The following is a 23354-nucleotide window of genomic DNA, read 5'->3' as shown; positions in this document are numbered from 1 at the left end:
CACATGAAGACTTTTTGCTTTGCACCCAATCCGTCCATCCACCCCAAAATCCCCCAAAACAAAGCCACCATAATCGATCATCTACGAGGAAGGACCGAAACCTTTAAAGATTTTGATCTCCGGTTTTCGACGGATCTCGACGTTTTTGGGTCCCCTGATACCAAAAACATTGATATGTCGATGATGGGTGTGTCTGTGTGTGTCACAGGTATTTGAGGACGGTCGAGAGCTAAAATGGCTGGACGGAAAAATCCCAAACTTGAAACTTAAGTCTGTTATGTGTTGACAATGTGCTGATTCGTTTTTGATCCAAATCGTGCAAAAAAAGAGGCACTCTAGAGGAACCCTCAAATACCGTAATTTACAATTTATTATGAGTTCTTCTCATCAATTGATCAATCATCTCATCAATCACCTATTTTATGATCAGAAAGATCAGCATCAGAGCGGTAAATAATTAATGAAATATTATCGAAGAGTTCGGGTAACTTAACGTCTGCTTAACGTGCGAATTATTTTGTTACACAAGACTGGTGGAGCCCCACAATGTGGTCTCTTCGGTAAGACTGGGAAATCTAAAAGAACAGCTTCTGGTATTAGTTAGGTTCATTTACACAACATATTATATTTAAAAATACTAGGGGGCTTAATCCCCCGCTCGCTGCGCTCGCCAAACCCGTGTTTGCCTTTCCGGATACACACTTGTAAATTTTTTTTTCTTTGAAAAGATATGCTCAATCTTTTTAATGAGGTCAGTGAGACGTGTGTTTAATGACTTTATACCCTAATTCAGGATAGGTTTCTCTGTTTGGAATTTCAGCTCAGACAAAACAATCTTCATCATCAGCAGTTAATCATTTTTTTTGCAAAGTAACCAATAAATGCATGTGCAATAAACTTCGTTTTTGAAATTCTCAAGATTCAAGATTCTTTATTTGTCACATGCATACAGTGGTGCTGGAAAGTTTGTGAACCCTTTAGAATTTTCTATATTTCTACATAAATATGACCTAAAACATCATCAGATCTTCACTCAAGTCCTAAACGTAGATAAAGAGAAACCAGTTAAACAAATGTGACAAAAATATTATACTTGGTCATTTATTTATTGAGGACAATGATCGAATATCACATATTTGTGAGTGGCAAAAGTATGTGAACCTTTGCTTTCAGTATCTGCTGTGACCCCCCAATAACTGCAACTAAACGTTTCCGGTAACTTTTGCTCAGTCCTGCACACCGGCTTGGAGGAATTTTCGCCCATTCCTCTGTACAGAACAGCTTCAACTCTGGGATGTTGGTGGGTTTCCTCACATGAACTGCTCGCTTCAGGTCCTTCCACAACATTTCGATTGGATTAACGTCAGGACTTTGACTTGGCCATTCCAAAATTCACTTTATTCTTCTTTAACCATTCTTTGGTAGAACAACTTGTGTGCTTAGGGTCGTTGTTGTCTTGCTGCATGACCCACCTTCTCTTGAGATTCAGTTCATGGACAGATGTCCTGACATTTTCCTTTAGAATTCTCTGATATAATTCAGAATTCATTGTTCCATCAATGAAAGCAAGCCGTCCTGGCCGAGATGAGTCAAAACAGGCCCACACCATGATACTACCACCACCATGTTTCACAGATGGGATAAGGTTCTTATGCTGGAATGCAGTGTTTTCCTTTCTCCAAACATAACGCTTTTCATTTAAACCAAAAAGTTCTATTTTGGTCTCAACCGTCCACAAAACATTCTTCCAATAGCCTTCTGGTTTGTCCACGTGATCTTTAGCAAACTGCAAATGAGCAGCAATGTTGTTTTTGGAGAGCAGTGGCTTTCTCCTTGCCACCCTGCCATACACACCATTTTTGTTCAGTGTTCTCCTGATGGTGGACTGATGAACATGAACATTAGCCAATGTTAGGGAGGCCTTCAGTTAGGGTCCTTTGTGACCTCGCCGACTATTACACGCCTTGCTCTTCAATCAATCAATCAATTAACATTTATTTCTATAGCACACATTCATACAAAAAAAAAATGTAGCTCAAAGTGCTTTACAAAATGAATAGAAAAATAGAAGACACAATAAAAATAAACATAAGTCAGCATTAATTAACATAGAATAAGAGTAAGGTCCGATGGCCAGGGTGGACAGAAAAAACAAACTTGGAGTGATCTTTGTTGGTCGACCACTCCTGGGGAGGGTAACAATGGTCTTGAATTTCCTCCATTTGTACACAATCTGTCTGACTGTGGATTGGTGGAGTCCAAACTCTTTAGAGATGGTTTTGTAACCTTCTCCAGCCTGATGAGCATCAACAACTCTTTTTTGAGGTCCTCAGAAATCTCCTTTGTTCGTGCCATGATACACTTCCACAAACATGTGTGGTGAAGAGCAGACTTTGATAGATCCTGTTCTTTAAATCACACAGGGTGCCCACTCACACCTGATTGGCATCCCATCGATTGAAAACACCGGACTTGAATTTCACCTTCAAACTAACTGATCATCTTAGAGGTTCACATACTTTTGCCACTCACAAATATGTAATATTTGATCATTTTCCTCAATAAATAAATGACAAAGTCTAATATTTTTGTCTCATTTGTTTAACTGGTTTCTCTTTATCTACTTTTAGGACTTGAGTGAAGATCTGATGATGTTTTAGGTCATATTTATGCAGAAATATAGAAAATTCTAAAGGGTTCACAAACTTTCAAGCACAACTGCAGTTATACAGGACAACATGCAGTGAAATGCATCCTGATCCGCTTGTGCCAAGTTAGAAGAATATCAGTTAGATTAACAAAAAGTCATAGATTGAAAGATAACAGTATAGAAGAACATAATAAATAAGTAAAATTATGTGAATAAAGTAGAATGAAGTGTTAAGGTGCAATAGTGCAGTGATTATTGTGCAAAACAGGTGCTTGGTTAAATAGGGCAGTTTGTTTGCGCTACTGCGATCTTTACTTTCTTTTTATTCTTTTTAATTTTCCTACTTTCATATCCTTTAACTTTCTCCATGTGTATCGCACCGTTTTTTTTTTTTTGAGCCTTTCTAATTCCACTGCTTTCATAATCTCTAACCTGCTCTGCATGTGTATAGCACCAGCGTTTGTGAACGTCTTTATGAAGTTCTACTTTGTCTTTTAATTCTGAGCTGATAATTACTTTCCTTATTTTCTGAATTTGCACCTAGATCATTCTTTTTCTTTTTTGTCTCTCCAACGCTTTTGAGTCTCTTTTCTCCGCGCTGCTTTCTTCTTCACTTAGTCGTCGACGTTTCATTTATAACGTACTGTCCTTATACGCTTAATATGCGCCGAGAGCCCTGGATCTGTGTGTGTCTTCGAATCCTTTAGACGACTGAATGTTTTGCTACCTCTTGGCTTATTTGAAATTGATTGTCAGTAGGGCATGTCTTGCTAGAATCTCATGCTTTCCATATCATCGCGAGACGGTCCTGGGTCAGTCTCTTGGGACAAAGTCTCATGTTTAAGATCCCCGAGATGAAAGAGATCGGCCACAGAGCATCTCGCGGGGATCTTAAACATGAGACTTTGTCCCAAGAGATTTCTTTTAAATATCTTCTGTGATCTTAACGTGAAGATCACGTCTCGACGCCCTTGTGTTTCTCTCCAGGATTTTTTTTTTTTATAACAGAGAGATTTCATTTTAGACCAATCAGCATACACATAAACAGTATATTTTAATAACATCCCCGTGTCTTAATGTTATCTAACGGTCACAAAATAGTTAAACAGATTGAAAGGTAAAAAATCTGGCTCATGGAATAAGACTTCAGGTATGTCAATTATTATCACTTTACAAAATAAAAAGTTTTAAAAGCCATATGATAATCATGTCTAACTTGATGTACTACCACAAATGAAGTCCTAATTTAACAGCACTTTACAATATCATACAGCACAATTCATTTTTCTCTTACAATACCTACACAATTTCGAAAGGTAGGCTTGGCTTTATTCTTCATTTAAAGAAGGTAAGATGATCCAAAATGAATTAATTTAGAATTTTACCAACGTTTTACCGCTATTACCAACTTTTTACATGCTTGTAAAAGCATATGATCCCCCTCAGTGTTTGTCCTTTTTTTTATCTCATTACAACCTGGAATTCAAATGGATTTTTGGGGGCATTGCACCGTTTGATTTAAGCAACATGTCTGCCGCTTTAAGGGTGCAAAATATTTCTTATTGTGACACAAACAATAATTAAGACACAATAAACAGAAATCCTGATAGTGCATAAGATTTCACCCCCCAAAGTCAATACTTTGTAGAGTCCCCTTCTGCTGCACGTCCAGCTGCAGGTCTCTATTAGCTTCCCACTGGGATTGCCGGCCATTCCTCGAGCCCAAACTGCTCCAAATCCTTCAAGTCTGATAGCTTGTGTTTTTGTCCAGCCATCGTCAAGTCATGCCACAGATTCTCCATTGGATTGAGGTCTGAGCTTTGACTCGGCCATTCAACGACATTTCAATGATGTCATTCATTGTCCTGCTGGAAGGTGAACCTTCATCCCGTTCTCAGATCCCTGGCAGACTCAAACAGGTTTTCCTCAAGAATTACCCCATATTTAGTCCCATCCATTTTTCCTTCAATCCTGACCAGTTTTCCCGTCCTCACCCCGCGTCCCTGTGGGAATGTTGTGCTTGGACTGATGGGAAGTGTTGGGTTTGCGCCACACGTGGTGTTTCCCGTGATGGCCAAAAAGTTAAATTTTTGTCTCATCTGACCAGTGAACCTTCTTCCATGTGTTAGGTGAGTCCACCACATGCTGATAGGCAAACTCCAAACTTCTTTGCTTATTTTATTTTAGGCAATGGCTCGTTTCTGGCCACTCTTCCATAACACGAAGCTCTGTGGCGTTTACGGTGTAAAGTGGTCCAAAGGGCAGATACTCCCATCTCTGCTGTGGATCTTTGCAGCTCCTTCAGTGTTCTCCTTGGTGTCTTTGTTGCATGTCTGATGAATGCCCTCCTTGCTCTGCCTGTGAGCTTTGCTGGGTGGCCTTCTCTTGTGAGCTTTGTAGTCGTATCAAATTCTTTCATGAATATAATGGTTGCTCTGTGGGATATTCAAAGTTTGGGATATTTTTTTATAACCCAACTCTGATCTTTACTTCCCCACAACTTTGTCTCTGGCCTGTCTGGAGTGCTCCTTGGTGGTCTTGTTGCTTGTTTAGTGGTGATGCGGAGTCAGAGGCCTTTAAGAATGGACATCATGTGACAGATCATGTGACATTTTGATTGTATACAATTGGACCCTCATCAACTAATGATGCGACCTTTGAAGTGAATTGTTTGGACCAGATCTTATTTTGGGGATGGATGCATATGCACTCACAATGTTTCACTTTTGACTTGTGTATATATATATATATATATATATATATCCATCCATTTTCTAACCCGCTGAATCCGAACAGGGTCATGGGGTCTGCTGGAGCCAATCCCAGCCAACACAGGGCACAAGGCAGGAACCAATCCTGGGCAGGGTGCCAACCCACCGCAGGACACACACAAACACACCCACACACCAAGCACACACTAGGGCCAATTTAGAATCGCCAATCCACCTAACTGGCATGTCTTTGGATTGTGGGAGGAAACCGAGCGCCGGAGGAAACCCACGCAGACACGGGAGAACATGCAAACTCCACGCAGGGAGGACCCGGGAAGCGAACCCGGGTCTCCTAACTGTGAGGCAGCAGCGCTACCACTGCGCCACCGTGCCGCCCGCTATATATATATATATACTAGTTAAATTCTAGGTATTTTTTTTCATTCCATTTCAACAATGTGAACTATATTGTTAAGACCCATATATAATATCCAAATTAAAATCCATTTTAATTCCAGATTGTAAAGCAATGAAACATGACAAATACTGAGGTGGATGAATACTTTCGAAAGGCACTGTATTTTTGGCAAAAGCTCCCTTTATGGCAGTTTTACAGTTCATTATAACAAGGAGTGCCCAATCCCTTCTTTTAAATTCTACATGTGGTTCGTTTGAACTGACCTGCTTGAAACTACAGCGCCCTGAAACAGCCCGTTTCTTAGGTGTTGTGTAAAAATGGTGTATGTTTTGAATAACGGCTGCTATTAAAAGGAGAAGTTTAGTATTTTTCCAAGTCAAACTTTGCATAAACGGGGTATATATGCATTTGGCAGGCAAAATAATGTTTCAAAGTCCAGCTTTTTCTATAAATTGAAAAAATATATACTTTGCCCGCACTAGTGCTTTACAATGGAGATAATGGAGCATGCATGAAGCACCACCGGAAAATAAAAGTCTAAAACTCAGAGATTATGTCCTATTTGAGTTCTGAGTATCTTCTGTGTTTCTGATGCGTATTCGTGACAGCTAAGGGGATCCAGAAATAATCATTTTGTTGTATATTCCTGGTGTGTATATATTTATTTTTTTAATTGGCTTCTGTAAAAACCCTAATTTGCCCCAGGGGATAAAAAAGATCTATCTATTCTGCACTCTAAAATATCTATCTATCTATCTATCTATCTATCTATCTATCTATCTATCTATCTATCCTGCCTACTCCTCTAAAATCTCCTATCTATCTATCTATCTATCTATCTATCTATCTATCTATCTATCTATCTATCTATCTATCTATCTATCTATCTATCTATCTATATCTATCTATCTTATCTATCTATCTATCTATCTATCTATCTATCTATCTATTATATAGTGCCTTTTCTATCCTATCTATCTATCTATTATATAGTGCTATCTATCTATCTATCTATCTATCTATCTATCTATCTATCTATCTATCTATCTATCTATCTATTATATAGTGCCTTTCACTCTATCTATCTATCTATTATATAGTGCTATCTATCTATCTATCTATCTATCTATCTATCATATAGTGCCATTTATCTATCTATCTATCTATCTATCTATCTATCTATCTATCTATCTATCTATCTATCTATCTATCTATCTATCTATCTATCTATCTATCTATCTATCTATTCACTTGTTTGAGTTTGAGTTCACACATAAATACAGACGTAGTTCATAACAAACCAACCACATGGCACACACACTTTATCGTGATTTGTTCTGATTTGGAGGAAACAATGCTATTTGAGGGGTAAACGGTTAGCAGAAGACTACAAGTGCTGAGGTTTCTTTTAAAAAGGCCGAATCTCATTATGTTGGTGATTTTTTTGTTCAAAAATGACAAGTATAAGCTATTTTGCTCTGTTTGTGTAATCTAAAGATACAGATCAGTCCTCAACATCATCTTGGCTTCGAAAATGAACGTATTTGCTAAGGTTTAAGGCTTTTGCTTTCCAGCTATACCCCTGCTCCATAGCCTCCATTGTAAAGCACCAGTGTAGGAAAGATTTTTTTTTTAATTTATAGGAATTGCTGAATTTTGGGAAAGAGTTTTTCATGGAAAATGTATATATACCACGTTTGTGAAGAAATAACTTGAACTTGAAAAATAAGAGACTCTCCTTTAATTTGTGACAACGAAGGAGTGAAGTTCAAGTTTAAGAGCAAACATTCATGGGTGATTGGAAATGTATGGAGACAATGCTGTTGATAAACACACTGTTAGTCATTGTGCTTCAGTTACTTTTAGAATATTTTAGAAATGGAGAATATCACAAACATCTCTAAACTAACAAACATGTCCTACCTGACAGGCTAAAGGGAATAAAGCTCTTCAGTTCTGGCCAGTCAGAGCTACATAGGAACCTAAATTCAGGTCTTCAAAATTGAGAGCATCGATAAAATTGATCCATCAGAATTTTTGTGATTAAATAATTTAATTACGTACTTAGGGACAACTAGTGCATTCAAAATGGAATCTAGGAAGGTCTTTATGCAAATACCTCAGGTGAGATGAGAAAAAGTTTATGAGAAGGACCAGAAGTTAGAAACAAGGTCAAAATAATTTGTCAGGGCTAATCCCAAAAAGACTAAGCCAATCTGTCGTGAAATCCTAAACGCTACTTAAAAAACTCAAAAGTTAAAAAAAAAAAACAAATCTGAATTTCAACATCCGGAAAACAGCAAACGAAATGAACTTTACGTAAAGCTCTCTGAATCCAATCTCGGGTGAAACGGGACCTGAATGTCATCGTGCTGATGACATCGGAGGTCAAACACCCCCTGTGGATCATGGGATACATTGTCATAGCAACAGGAACACTATCATTTTAAAATGGCGGCAACCCGTTTACAAAACAAATGACGTTGCGTAATAATGTGAAAAAGTTCTAATTTTTTTATTGGCAACTCCTAAGAATATAATAATACTGGACATAAACTCTGAATTCAATAAATAAGGGTGCAGACATCCTGAAAAACCACCGGAAAATAAATAAAAACTAAAAGAAAATGCCAAGCATGGCAACGGTGACTCAGAACAAACTATCGAGAGACCTTAACAGCCATGAAAAATGATCTCGATCAACGGAATGGCCTCCTCTCATTTGTCAACCATTTTTATGATTTTAAATAATACTGTGAGCAAATTTAATTTCTTAATTTTAATTGCAATATTATTTTTTATTTTTTAAATGAACTTGCCCAATATATCGTAACTCGATTTTTCAGCCTGACTCTCTGTATTTATAAAGTTTTGGTCTTCGGTTATTTGTACAGACCAGTTTTCCTGTCCTCTTGTATCGCGTGTTTCGCATAACTGCTAGTAATTGGTATGATAACGGAATTAGAATCCATCGGAATGTTTTTCACATTTGTCAGGGGCACCTCGTAATTTTGGTTATTCCTTAATTCGCGTTTCATGACGTTGGCAGTGGGTAAGTATTGGCCTGGACTTGTCGGGAAGGCAGCGCTGGTGTATTTCCCTAGTTGAGTGTGCTGTTTGGAGCACCAGCAGTGAAGGCAGCTGTAGATTAAAACAGACAGCAGCAGCAAAAACAAAATGCAGCTCATCATCCAGACCACGTTGTTCATGCCAAGCCCCATGCGGGACAGGATGAGAGGGTTATCTCCCACCGTGTTGAAGGTGGTGCAGTGGTCGCTTGAAGGATAGGTGCTTTTGCAAGTGATGCACAGGATGTAAGTCGTCGAAGGTGAAAGCTTTTCGAGCAACAGAGACGTCGCCGAGTGCGGAACCGTTTCCTCGAAATGGAAGTTTGGCCGTGCGTATCCAGAAAAGATGCTGTTCCAGTTTGGTCTGTAAATGATGTGGTAAAAGCTCTCCGGGCAGTGAGGGATGGCTGACCAGGTTACAGCAGCTGATGAGTAGGAGACGTTTTGAATCTGGATGTTCATTTTTCCTGGTCTTCCCTGGATATGCTGTTAAAAGAAAATATAATTATGACTATTGAAAACACAATGTTAAAAATCAGCTTCTGTGAATAGCAACATTGAGGTACAATGGTGAGATACAGTGGAAATCCTGGCCTATGTAGAGTTTACACTTTCTGTGACAATCTGTCTGGGATTTTACTCCCACATCCTAAAGAGTAGTGTGGGAAAGAGTAGTGGAAGATCAGTTAAGATGGGAGGTGATAATTAGTGAGCAGCAGGATGGTTTCATGCCAAGAAAGAGCACCACAGATGTGATGTTTGCTCTGAGGATGTTGATGGAGAAGTTTAGAGAAGGCCAGAAGGAGTTGCATTGCGTCTTTGTGGACCTGGAGAAAGCATATGACAGGGTGACTGAGAGGAGCTGTGGTATTGTATGAGGAAGTCGGGAGTGGCAGAGAAGTACATAAGAGTGGTACAGGATATGTACAAGGGAAGTGTGACCGTGGTGAGGTCTGCAGTAGGAGTGACGGAGCTGGGATTACATCAGGGATCAACTCTGAGCCCTTTCTTATCTGCAATGGTGATAGACAGGCTGACAGATGAGATTAGACAGGATTAGGCCCCATGGACTGTGATGTCTGTTGATGACATTGTGATCTGTAGAGATAGTAGGGAGCAGGTTGAGGATACCCTGGAGAGGAGGAGATATGAGAGGAGAGGAATGAAGGTCAGTAGGACCACCAAGACAGAATACATGTGTGTGAATGAGAGGGAGGTCAGTGGAATGGTGAAGGTGGATGAGTTTAAATACTTGGGATCAACAGTACAGAGTAACGGGGATTGTGGAAGAGAAGTGAAGAAGAGAGTGCAGGCAGGGTGGAATTGGTGGAGAAGAGTGTCAGGAGTGATTTGTGACAGACGGGTATCAGCAAGAGTGAAAGGGAAGGTCTATAGGACGGTAGTGAGACCAGCTATGTCATATGGGCTGGAGACGGTGGCACTGACCAGAAAGCAGGAGACAGAGCTGGAGGTGGCAGAGTTAAAGATGTTAAGATTTACATTGGGTGTGATGAGGATGGACAGGATTAGACATGAGGACATTAGAGGGTCAGCTCAGGTTGGGAGACAAAGTCAGAGAGGCGAGATTGTGTTGGTTTGGACATGTGCAGAGGAGAGATGTGGGAGAAGGATGTTAAAGATAGAGCTGCCAGGGAAGAGAAAAAGAGGCAGGCCTAAGCGAAGGTTTATGGCTGTGGTGAGAGAGGACATGCAGGTGACGGGTGTGACAGAGCAAGATGACGAGGACAGAAAGATATGGAAGAAGATGATCCGCTGTGGTGACCCCTAACGGGAGCAGCCGAAAGAAGAAGAAGAAGAATCCTAAAGCAGGGGTCTCCAGCTCTGGGCCTGGTGAGCCACGGTAGCTGCAGGTTTTCATTCTAACCCAGGGGTCCTCAATCACGGTCCTGGAGGGCCGCAGTGGCTGCAGGTTTTCATTCCAGCCAGTTTCCCAAGTCCTTGCTGAAAATGAAACTTGAGATTGAACTCTTTGATCTGTTAGCCCTTTCATTCCTCAAAGAAAAATGTTAGTTAAATCATAGATCAGAGGGTCCTCAATTACAGTCCTGGAGGCCCGTAATAGCTACAGGTTTTCACCTCAATTTCCTAATTAGAACCCATTTATTTACTGCTAAAGTCATTGTGCTTCATTTTAGTTCTCCTGCCTGTTACCATTCTGAGCCTTTAATTGCCTACTTTAGTTTTTAGCAGCTGTTTTAATTGTTGTCTGTTATCTTAACCAGGCATCGTTTCGTAATGAAATGCAGAGATCCAATAAACCAGCAGCTCTCCAGCTAATTGGGCTTCCTTTTAAACCTGTCCATATTCACCATCAGTGTTAAAAAAATGTTTAGAAATAAATGAGAAGGGAAATGGAAGGAGCGTTAAATTTAAATCTGTTCTGGTCCACAAAACACGTGGATAATGTTCTCACAGTGCAATTCAAATTTCACTTGGATGAATGCAATCATTAACAAGCCAAGTAGTTCAATACCAAGTTTCATTGTCAGCAAGGACCATCTTCTCATTAGGAAATTAGTTGGAAGGAAAACCAGCAGCCACTGCGTCCCTCGTGGACTGTGATTGAGGACCCCTGCTCTAACCCTTTTCCTAATCAGTGATCAGTTTTCACTGCTAATTATCTCCTTTTCCCTTTGTTTTAATTGCCCTGTTTTTAAGGATCCCGTCCTCTGAATTGATTTGTTTCTTCATTAAATGGCAGCCAAACAGAAATGAGACGTGAAACAGATGGCCGGCTAAACTGGGATTTCAAACTCCAACCAAACTCTTAATGAGAAGCCGATTCTCGCTGTTGATTAAGCCCGTTATTTAATACCACAGCTTGTTGCTGCTCTCACTCCGCCACAGCAGACATTTACAAAACTGTTTATGTTTCTCTTTTTTTCTAAGAACACTTTCAAAATATTAAGGTCACCCGAGCAGATTAACCTTACTGAGACCACCACTTTAACTTTATTTTCGGTTGAGCAGGTCATATAGCGGCTCGTTTTTTGTGTCTCAGTATTATTTGGCTGCTAATTAAGGAAAAAAGGAATACCTAAGAGTTTCAAATTAATTAAAACTGAGGCAAAAAAGTTAATTAGAAGCAAAAACTGGCCACTAATTAAGAAGATGGTTAGGATGAAAACCAGCAGGCACTGCGGCCCTCCTGGACTGTGATTGAGGACCCCTGCTCTAACCCTTTTCCTAATCAGTGATCAGTTTTCACTGTTAATGATCTCCTTTTCCCTTTGTTTTAATTGCCCTGTTTTTAAGGATCCCGTCCTCTGAATTGATTCGTTTCTTCATTAAATGACAGCCAAACAAAAATGAGACGTGAAACAGATGGCCGGCTAAACTGGGATTTCAAACTCCAACCAAACTCTTAATGAGAAGCCGATTCTCGCTGTTGATTAAGCCCGTTATTTAATACCACAGCTTGTTGCTGCTCTCACTCCGCCACAGCAGACATTTACAAAACTGTTTATGTTTCTCTTTTTTTCTAAGAACACTTTCAAAATATTAAGGTCACCCGAGCAGATTAACCTTACTGAGACCACCACTTTAACTTTATTTTTGGTTGAGCAGGTCATATAGCGGCTTTTTTTTGTGTCTCAGTATTATTTGGCTGCTAATTAAGGAAAAAAGGAATACCTAAGAGTTTCAAATTAATTAAAACTGAGGCAAAAAAGTTAATTAGAAGCAAAAACTGGCCACTAATTAAGAAGATGGTTAGGATGAAAACCAGCAGGCACTGCGGCCCTCCTGGACTGTGATTGAGGACCCCTGCTCTAACCCTTTTCCTAATCAGTGATCAGTTTTCACTGTTAATGATCTCCTTTTCCCTTTGTTTTAATTGCCCTGTTTTTAAGGATCCCGTCCTCTGAATTGATTCGTTTCTTCATTAAATGACAGCCAAACAAAAATGAGACGTGAAACAGATGACCGGCTAAACTGGGATTTCAATCTCCAACCAAACTCTTAATGAGAAGCTGATTCTCGCTGTTGATTAAACCCGTTATTTAACACCACAGCTTGTTGCTGCTCTCATTCTGCCACAGCAGACATTTACAAAACTGTTGATGTTTCTCTTTTTTTCTAAGAACACTTTCAAAATGTTTTGGTGACCCGAGCAGATTAACCTTACTGAGACCTCCACCTTACTTTATTTTCAGGTGAGCTGGTCATATGGCGGCTCATTTTTTGTGCCTCATTATTCTTTGGCTGCTAATTAAGGAAAAAAATGAATACCTAAGAGTTTCAGGTTAATTAGCAGCAAAAGCTGGTCACTAATTAAGAAGATGGTTAGGATGAAAACCTGCAGCTACTGCGGCTCTCCAGGAGCAAAGTTGGACACCCCTGTCCTAAATAGATGGCATGTCAGGCCCAAACACAATTTCATCATTCTGGCCCTGTAGACCACCACCTCAATGGATATGAAAGTAATGCAGGGGGTGGATAAGCAGCAAAACAGCTGTCATTCCTAAACGGCTCAAACGATGTTTTTGGGTTTTGGTAAACCCCTTAAAATTAGAGCTGAAAGTCTACACTTCACTCACATAATGACTGCTTTGTTTCAAATCCATTGTGGGGGCGTTCAGAGCCAAAATTGTGTCACTGTCCAAATACTTATGGACCTGACTGTATGTCAGGCTCATCAGAGATTATAAAATAGCTCAGAATGAGAGCGAGTGTGGGTGAATGGGGCCTGTGATCCAGGATTGGATCCTCACCATGCACCAAGGGCTGACACGTTAGGTGCCAGATCCCCGTTAAAAGTTTGCTGAGTGGATATCAAGATACTTAAAGCAATCAGATTAATCATTTTAAATTTATTTTAGACTTCTATAATAATAAAAATCATACCGAATCCCGGCAGTAACAGGAGGACTGCTACTCCGTTAGGCCATTAAACAAGGCCCTAAACCTGCAATTGCTCCAGGGGCGCACAACAAATAGCTAACCCTGCGTTCAGATCCCAAAACACTCTTGAGTAAGTTGGGATATGCGAAAAATAAAATTCCACATTCAAGACATTGTAAATGGCAAATAATTCAATATAATCTATAATAGTAGCAATTAATTACATTTATATAGCATGTTTTTAACCTTCTCAAAGTGTTTTACATAAGACACTTGAGAATCACTTTAACTGCCACCAATGTGTAGCATCCAACTGAATGATGAAACAGCAGCCATTTTGCACCAGTGTGCTCTCCAGATATTAGCTATTAGGTGAGAGAAAGGGGGTGAGAGAGGTAGTTAGCCAATAAGGGGTGAGAGGGTAATGAGAGAAATAGCCAATAAGGGGTAAGAGGGGTAGTTAGCCAATAAGGGGTGAGAAACGGGTGAGAGAGATAGTTAGCCAATAAGGGGTGAGAGAGATAGTTAGCCAATAAGGGGTGAGAAACGGGTGAGAGAGATAGTTAGCCAATAAGGGGTGAGAAAGGGGCGAGAGTTGTAGTTAGCTAATAAGGGGTGAGAGAGGTAGTTAGCCAATAAGGGGTGAGAGGGTAATGAGAGAGATAGTTAGCCAATAAGGGGTAAGAGGGGTAGTTAGCCAATAAGGGGTGAGAAAGGGGCGAGAGAGGTAGTTAGCCAATAAGAGACAAAGGATGTTTAGGGGGCAGTAGAGGTCAATTTAGCCAGGACATTGGGAAACAGCCTACTCTTTTGGAAAGAGGCCCGATCATCTTGTAAGACCACTGACAGTCAAAAACTCATCCAAAGAATGGTGTGATAGGAATTGGTATCCACACACAGACCACAGGGTAAGCGCCCCTTTACTGTCCCCCTCTTCCAGTAGCATCTCAAGCTTTTCCAAGGTGGTCTACCATCCAAGTACTGGCTGGGCTTGAACATGCTTAGAGCTTCTGGTGGATTATCTGTACTGAAGTGCAGGTGCTATGGCTGCTGCCTGTCACACAATGAGTGGCTTTTTCAATTAAAGTCACCCACAAAGCACCATCATAAAGGATGTTGTAGAATGATATTTCGGTCTTGGAGCAATTGTGACATAAAAAGGCCATTCAGTCCAATAAGCCTGTTCATCAAGTCACTGAGATTGTCCAAGATAACATCAAGTCGGGATTTGAAGGTCACCTAAAGACTTACTCTCCCCACCATACTACTTGGCCATTTATTCCACTTGTCTGTGATTCTTTGTGTGAAGTGAAACCTTCCGACATTGGTGTAAAATCTGCTTTTAACAAGTTTACAACCGTGTCCCTGTGTTCTTGCTGCTGAGTTTATTTTAAAGCAACAACTGGGATCCATTCTACCATTTCCTTTCCTAACCTTAAAACACTTTGGTCATGTCTCCTCTTAATCTCTGTTTGCTTAAACTGAAAAGGTTCAACTCCATCAGTCTCTCCTTATAGCTCAGACCTCTCGTTCCTCAGTCAGCTTAGTCGCTCTTCCTCTAACACTGCTACATCCGTTTTGTAATATGGAGACCAAAACTGAACACACTACTCCAGGTGAGGGACACTAGTGTGTTATATGATCTCCCTGAACTTGCAGTCCACACAAAAGGGTGCTGCAGTATATAACCTAACATCACCATGTGAGCCTTCTTGATGGCTGCTGGACACTGTCTGAATACAGATAGTGAGTGATGAGTCCACTGTGGCTCCCAGGTCCTTCGTACCTTCAAGTGTCAGACCACCTAGCTGTTTTATAATATGGAGACCAGAAATGAACACAGTAGACCAGATGTGTTATATGACTTCCCTTGACTTGTACTCCACAGTAGACCAGATGTGTTATATGACTTCCCTTGACTTGTACTCCACACATCATTCTAGTGCTGCTATGTCCTTTTTGTAGCCTGGAGACCAAAACAACACACAGAACACGAAATGAGGCCTCACCAGTGCGTTATAAAGCTTCATCAGAACCTCCTGTGACTTGTACTCCACACTTCAAGGCGCTATATAACCTGACATTCTGTTAGCCTTCTTAATGGCTTCTGAACACCATCTGGCAGTTGATAGCTTAGAGTTCACCGCGACTCCCAGGAACGTCTCACAAGTTGTACCTTCAAGTATCAGACCCTCATTGTGTATTCAAACTTAACACTTCTAAATCCTATATTTAATACTTTACATTTATTTACATTCAATTTCATCTGTCGCAAGTCTGCCCAAACGTGTGCCATCGAAGGCCCTCTGTAACAATTTAGCTGATTCTCCATTATCTAGTTTGGTATCATCTAGAAACATAACCAGCTTATTTACTATACTAGCTGTGCTACACATCTTAGATGCGTTAAAATCTAGGTAATCAATGTAGACCTCGGCATTAATGCAACGCATATGTCTCTGTTATATGTCATTTGGTATGGGATTTGTAAAAGCAGGGTTAATGTTTGTGATATGCCATCTGTTGGAATGACAAATGCAGTGCACATGTTTCTGTTATGTGCTGTTTGGTATGGGATTTGTAAAAGTAGAGTTAATGTTTGTGATATGCCATCTGTTGGAAAGGCAAATGCAGTGCACATGTTTTTGTTATGTGCTGTTTGGTATGGGATTTGTAAAAGTAGAGTCAATATTTGTGATGTGCCATTTGTTGGAATGACAAATGTAACGCACAGGTTTCTGTTATATGCCGTTTGGTATGGGATTTATAAAAGTAGAGTTAATGTTTGTGATGTGCCATTTGTTGGAATGACAAATGCAATGCAGATGTTTTTGCTATATGCTGTTTGGTATGGGATTTGTAAAGGCAGTGTTAATAATGTTTGTGATGTTTTGTCTGTTGGAATGACAAAAGCAATACGTATATGTCTTTGTTATTCGTAATACTTATTCAATCAATCTGTGTTTTATATTTGTAATTGATTTAATCTTTGCAAAGATCTGTGTTCACTTTAACATTGAAGAGTCTTTTTCTCTTGACTGCATTTTCTTCTCATGTCTGCATGGCTTTGTGTCTTGGATCTCTAGCTTTCTCACACATCGCCAAAAATGTGGGTATTGAGTTATATAGTGAGAATAGAAAGAAATTGCAACTAAAGAGAAAGTTTAATAAAAACCAGGAATGAGCCACTGAATATGTGTGTTGTGGTTGATACAGTGCTCTCCACAATGTTTGGGATAAAGAAACAGTTTTCCTTGATTTCCCACACTGCTCCACGGTTTAAAATTACAAATCAAATCATTCAGACATTGTGATTAAACTTTTATTTAAGGGGATTGGCAGACATTTTGGTCACACAACAGGTTTTCTACATGCCCCCCCAATTTGATCCAAAGCAGACCACCTCATCTGTTAGACATGGTGCTAGGGGTGTTATGGCTTGGGCATGTATGGCTGCCACAGGTCCTGGCACACTTGTCTTCATTCGGTGGCACAATGGATGAATGAATTCTGAGGTGTACAGAAGCATCTGATCTGCTCAAGTGCCAGTAAAGGCCTCCAAACTCAGTGGATGGCACTTCATCATACAACAAGATGATGAGCCAAACACACTGCTGAGGCAACACAGGAGTTTGTCAAAGATAAAAAAATGGAGAATTCTTGAATGGCCAAGCAAGTTCAACCCATTTTAATCCAACTGAGCAGGCCTTCCCTATGCTGAAGAGAAAACATAAGGGGAGAAGCCCCCCAAAACAAGCAGAAGCCATAGATTGCATTAGAGGCTTGGCAGAACATCACCAGAGAAGACCCTCAGCACCTGGTAATGTCCATGAATTGAATTGCAGCCTTCAAGCAGTCATTGCATGTGAGGGATACGCAAAAACAAACTAAATATGACAACGGCTTTAATAGACCTGCCATTGCTGTGTGACAAACATTATGGTGCCCTGAAATGGGGGGACTGTGTAGATAAAGTGTTGTGTGGCCAAAATGTCTGTTAATCCCCTCAAATGAAAATTTATTCACGATGTCTGAATTGTAATTTTAAATTATGTAGCTAAGGGGGAACTCGAGGAACAAATGTGTCTTTGTCCCAATCAGTATATTTGTGACTGATTTAGACCACTTTGCTGTCATGGCTTCCAGAGGTTCATCTACTAAATATCAACTTGAAGGGAGTGAATACTTATCTGATCAATTATTCTGTGTATTATATTTGTAATTAATTTATATCACTTTGCAAAGACCTGTGTTCACTTTGACAATATGGAGTCTTTTCCTGTTCAACGTCAAAAAAGCCACATTTAGTCCACTTGATTCAATGTGGCGTAACAATCAGAGGCGAAAATCTTCAAGGCAGTGCGAGCGTCGATAGGCGGACAGAACGCTACGCTGGGCCGGGCCTACGATAGGCGACTGTCACCTAACATGAGGCCTCATGAATCTTTAAAAGAAAATAATAATAATAATAATAATAATTTGGGCTTGGGTTGATTTGCCCTTCTTTTATTATAGAAATAATCACCTTTATTATTGTTTCTTTAATTATTAAAATGACCACCTTATTATATTATTTCTTTTATCAATACAATGACCATACTATTCTTTCTTTATTCATAAAAAATACCACTTTATTATTCATTCTTTTATTGTTACAGTGACCTTATTATTATTTCATTTATTATAAAAATGACCACCTTATTATTGTTTCTTTTATTATTTCAATGACCACCTTATTATTATTTATTTTATTATTAAAATGACCACCTTATTATTATTTCTGTTATTATAAAAATGACCACCTTATTATTATTTCTTTTATTATTTCAATGACCACCTTATTATTATTTCTTTTATTATTACAATGACCACCTTATTATTATTTCTTTTATTATTACAATGACCACCTTATTATTGTTTCTTTTATTATAAAAATGACCACCTTATTATTGTTTCTTTTCTTACAAAAATATCACCCTAAGTCCTCATTGTGCCTTTCTATGACATACACTTTACACCAAGTCCATTTTTGCTGATAAACTATGACAATAACGTATTAATAATGTTTCTTAAAAGTGAACAACATTGCATTTTCAAACGTGCTCTGTTTAAGTCATTGCTGGGGGTGGCAGGCGTCTATCCTGACTGACAGCATGGGGGGTTCAAGCCCATTATCAATCACCCCTGAAAGTTGTGCTGTTCCATCACAGTATAGTGATATACAGTATATTGAATAAAAATACCTGATATGTATGTGCAGTTTCTTTTTGGGATCAATAAAGTACCAGTTCTTTGTTTAGGAATGTAATTAATCAACCATTTTAAAAACGAGTAGCGCTTTCTTACCTGTGCCGATCTCTAGCCTTTGTTAAACTCTCAGATGTCAAAGATGATGAGAAAGTCGACGTCACGTCTGCTTTCCAGATGCTCGTGTCGCTGAACTGTCACAAACCCTTGTGTCACTTCTGCCCGGTCCCTCACACATTTATTCATTCCTCTGGCGTTCAATTGTAAGAGAGGAAGTGTGACATCATTGCCATGGCAACACCTCTGAAGCTGTTGTGATGCTTCCCTGTGTCTTGAGAGCTTTGAGCAAAGAGGATGGAAATGTCCATTTAAGGCACTGCACTCTTTGTGGGTCTAATTGTAGACATTACGTCTTACTTCTAAGAAACATCCAGTCAATAACATCAAAGCCGATGTGGCTTAATGAATGCTTTCTCTCGAATACTACCGTAAATTAGAAATGTATGAAATCTGGTTATAAAAGACAGTTGGTTTTATCTTAATGTGATTACAATTCCACCCACCATCACTTCACTTAGACTCTTTAAACTCGTTTCATCCAATTCTAGGTAGGAGGTGAGCAGAGCGTAACCAGGCAGTATCTACACAGGATTCAGACAGCATTCAGACCCCCTTCGCGGTCTGCACACGTTATGGCGCTTCATTTCAAGCAGATAAATTTGCCATCTTTGCCCGTCAATCTTCACTCAATAACCCGCTGTGACGAAATGAAAACGTGTTTTCAGAAAGGTCTGCCAATGTATTGCAATATCAAAAACAGAAGTCTCTCATTCCTACAAATATTCAGACCCTTTGCTATGGCATTGTGTTGTGCTTGGGTGCCCCCTGTTTGCTCTCATTTCTCCTTGAGATGTTTCTAGAACTTGTTTGGAGTCCAAATTTGGCCAACTGAATTGATTGTGCATCAGTTAGAAGGGCACATCTGTACCTCTGTATAGAAGGTCCCACAATTTACCCCGCATGCCAGGACAGAAAACCAAGCCATGCAGACTCTGTAGACCAGCAACAACACCACCATTTATTTCTATAGCATATTTTCATACAAATTGTGTAGCTCAAAGTGCTTTATAAGATGAAGAAAGAGAAAAAAATAATAAATATTTGGCAATACTAATTAACATAGAATAAAAGTAAGGTCTGATGGCCAGGGAGGACAGAAAAAACAAAAAAAAAAACTCCAGACGGCTGGAGAAAAAATAAAATCTGCAGGGGTTCAGAGGCCAAGAGACCACCCAGACCCCTCTGGGCATTCTACCTAACATCAATGATTTCAATCAGTCCTCATGGTATTCAGGGTTCTCATGGAAGAACTTGATGATGTGGACCTCTGTCCTTCAATCCATCAATGTGTGGAGTGCATGTTACCCTGATCATGTCGGGGCGCAGATCACCACCACAGAGAACCGGGAAAAGAACAGCAGAGAAAGAAGGGGTTAGTACGGATTTTGGAGCCACCATGAATGACAATGATAATTCAATGCATATACAGAATATCAGAATTAAACTAAAATGAAGTTATGAGAAAGCCATGTTACATTAATGAGTTTTTAGCAGTGTTTTAAAGTGCTCCACTGTATTAGCCTGGCGAATTTCAATCAGTCAGCTATTCCAGATTTTAGGTACATAACGGCAGAAGCCCGTCTCACCACTTCTTTTAAGTTTAGCTCTTGGAATTCTAAGCAGACACTCATTTGAAGAGCTAAGGTTACGATTTGGAGTGTAAGGTGTAAGACATTCAGAAATACAGTATATATATATAGATGGAGCAGATTATTATAGATGGAGCAGATTATAAGCAGTATTTTAAAGTCAATTCTAAATGGCACTGGTAACCAGTGTAGGGACGCTAAGACTGGTGTGATGTGCTCAGATTTTCTTTTCCTAGTTAAGATTCTGGCAGCTCCATTCTGCACTCATTGTAATCGACTGATGTCTTTTTTTGGGTGGCCCTGAGAGGAGTGCGTTTCAGCAATCTAACCAATTGAAAGCAAAAGTGTGAAATCATTTTTCAGCATCTTGCAGTGTTATAAGAGGTCTAACATTTGCTATGTTTCTTAAGTGAAAAAACACTGTCCTAATAATCTGATTAATATGTGATTTAAAAATTCAGGTCAGAGTCAATGGTTACCCTTATTTCTTTATCTCCATTTTGACTTTTAATCCTAATGCATCAAGTTTATTTCTAATAACCTCATTATATCCAATTTTGCCAATCACAAAGATTTCCGATTTCTCCTTATTTAGTTTGAGAAAATGACTACTCATCCACTCAGAAACACAAGTAAGACATTGGGGTCAGTGAGTCAAGAGAGTCGGGGTCATCAGGCGCTATTGATAAATACAGTTGTGTGTCGTCAGCATAGTTGTAGTAGCTCATGTCATAATCTGACCTCATGGAAGCATGGATATTGAAAAGAGCGGCAGACCCAGGGACTTCCTTGTGGACCACCATATAGAATATCAGGGGTCTTGAAGTATAGTTACTACAGCTAATAAAGAATTTTCTATCTGCCAAGTAGGACTCAAACCAATTTAAGACCCTGCCAGAGAGGCCCACCCACTGACTGAGGCGATTTCTGAGAATGTTGTGATTGATGATATCAAATGTGGCACTCAGATCTAAGAGATCTAAGAGGATGAGGACAGATAAATGGCCTCTTTCTGCATTGACCCTGCAAGTTATTTACGAGATTTGTTCTGAAACATATCAAGAATAGCAGGTTTATTGAGGTGATCATTAAGCTGCGTAATGACTGCCTTCTCTAGGATTTTACTTAAGAAAGGCAGGTTAGAAAAGTTTCCAAAGCAGAAGAGTCGAGATTATTTTTCTTGAGCAGGAGTTTAACTACAGCAGTCTTAAGACAGTCTGGGAAGACCCCCGTATCTAATGACGAGTTTTCTATGTCAAGAATACTATCAATTAGCACACCCGATACTTCTTTGAAATAACTTGTTGGTACTGGGTCAAGGACCCAGGTGGAGGGTCTCAGTTGAGAAATTATTTTATATAAATCAGGTAAATCCATCCTGGTGAAAGAATTGAATTTGTTTATAATAGAGCAGTGGTTCTCCAACTGTGGGGCGTGCCCCCCGGGTGGGCAAGGAGGGCAGGCGAATGAATGAACAAGACATCAAAATTTATTTTTTACATTTTTATCTCAAATTTAAATTGGCAAGCATATAATCACAACGAATGCATTACAACTAAAATTAAAATAAAACATTTCTAAGGCATAATGACTAATATGTGCCTGCTTCAAAGTACACAGCCTGTCCAGATTTGGTTTGATATTCGAAATATCGAGACACTCTGAGCTCCTTTTCTATTTGAAGTTTGTTTCTATGACGAGCGACGCCGCTGCTGCTGCTTTTATAGTCGCGTATTTTCAATTCAGAAATTTTGAGACGTATCGGTATCTGTCGCGAACATTCGGGTAACAGTAGATCAGGTGATAATGTGGCGCGACAGCACCACACTGGCAGTGTAGCCAATACAGTAATCCCTCCTCGATTGCGGGGGTTGCATTCCAGAACCCAGATAGATGAAAATCTGCGAAGTAGAAACCATATGTTGTGTAGTTATTTTTCTATATTTTAAACCCTTATAAACTCTCCCACATTGTTAACATTATTAGAGCCCTCTAGACATGAAATAACACCCTTTAGTCAAAAGTTTAAACTGTGCTCTATGACAAGACAGAGATGACAGTTCTTTCTCACAATTAAAAGAATGCAAATAGATCTTCTCTTCAGGAGCAGAGAATTTCACAGAGAGACAGAGAGAGAGAGAGCTCGCAAAGAAAAGCAAACAATCAAAAAATCAATACGTGTGCTTTTAAGTTTGCCGCGGCATTTTTTAGAGGAGCGTCAGTATCTTCTAAGCAAACAGCCTCAGTGCAAACAGCCCCTCTGCTCACATCTCCTCCGTCAGGCGCAGAGAACGTCAGAGAGAGAGAGCGAGATTAAAGCAAACCATCAAAAAATCAATAAGTGTGCTTTTGGAAGCACCGCGATAAAGCGGCATTTCTTAGAGGTGCGTCCGTCCGTATCCACTAGGCAAACAGCACCTCTGCTCACAGCCCCTCCGTCAGGCGCAGAGAATAGTGATGGGTCGTTCTTGAACGATTCGTTCATTTTGAACGAATCTTTAATGTGACTCGGGAAAAACGAGTCGTCTCGTGGGAGTGATTCGTTCAGTCGCGCATGCGCATTTGCGCAACTTCCTATAGTTTCTGTATTGGAACTGATTCACCTGTTTCGAGTCTTCGTGTTTTTCGAGTCGTTCGTTCATCACGTGACAGCCCCATAAGCTTAACCAACTCAGTCTGAGCCGTAAA

General features: G+C 39.8%; 1 protein-coding gene across 1 annotated transcript in view; it reads left to right on the top strand.

Annotated features, from left to right (window-relative positions):
• The window catches only part of cyfip2 (cytoplasmic FMR1 interacting protein 2), a 223132-nt gene that overhangs the window by 150100 nt on the left and 49678 nt on the right, over positions 1-23354 (top strand). The gene's annotated exons all lie outside the window — the stretch shown is intronic.

The sequence above is a fragment of the Polypterus senegalus genome, chromosome 13, assembly GCF_016835505.1.
Source record: "Polypterus senegalus isolate Bchr_013 chromosome 13, ASM1683550v1, whole genome shotgun sequence".
Classification (NCBI taxonomy): Eukaryota; Metazoa; Chordata; class Cladistia; order Polypteriformes; family Polypteridae; genus Polypterus; species Polypterus senegalus.
Note: the sequence above shows the minus strand (reverse complement) of the source record. Positions and strands in the feature narration are given on the sequence as shown.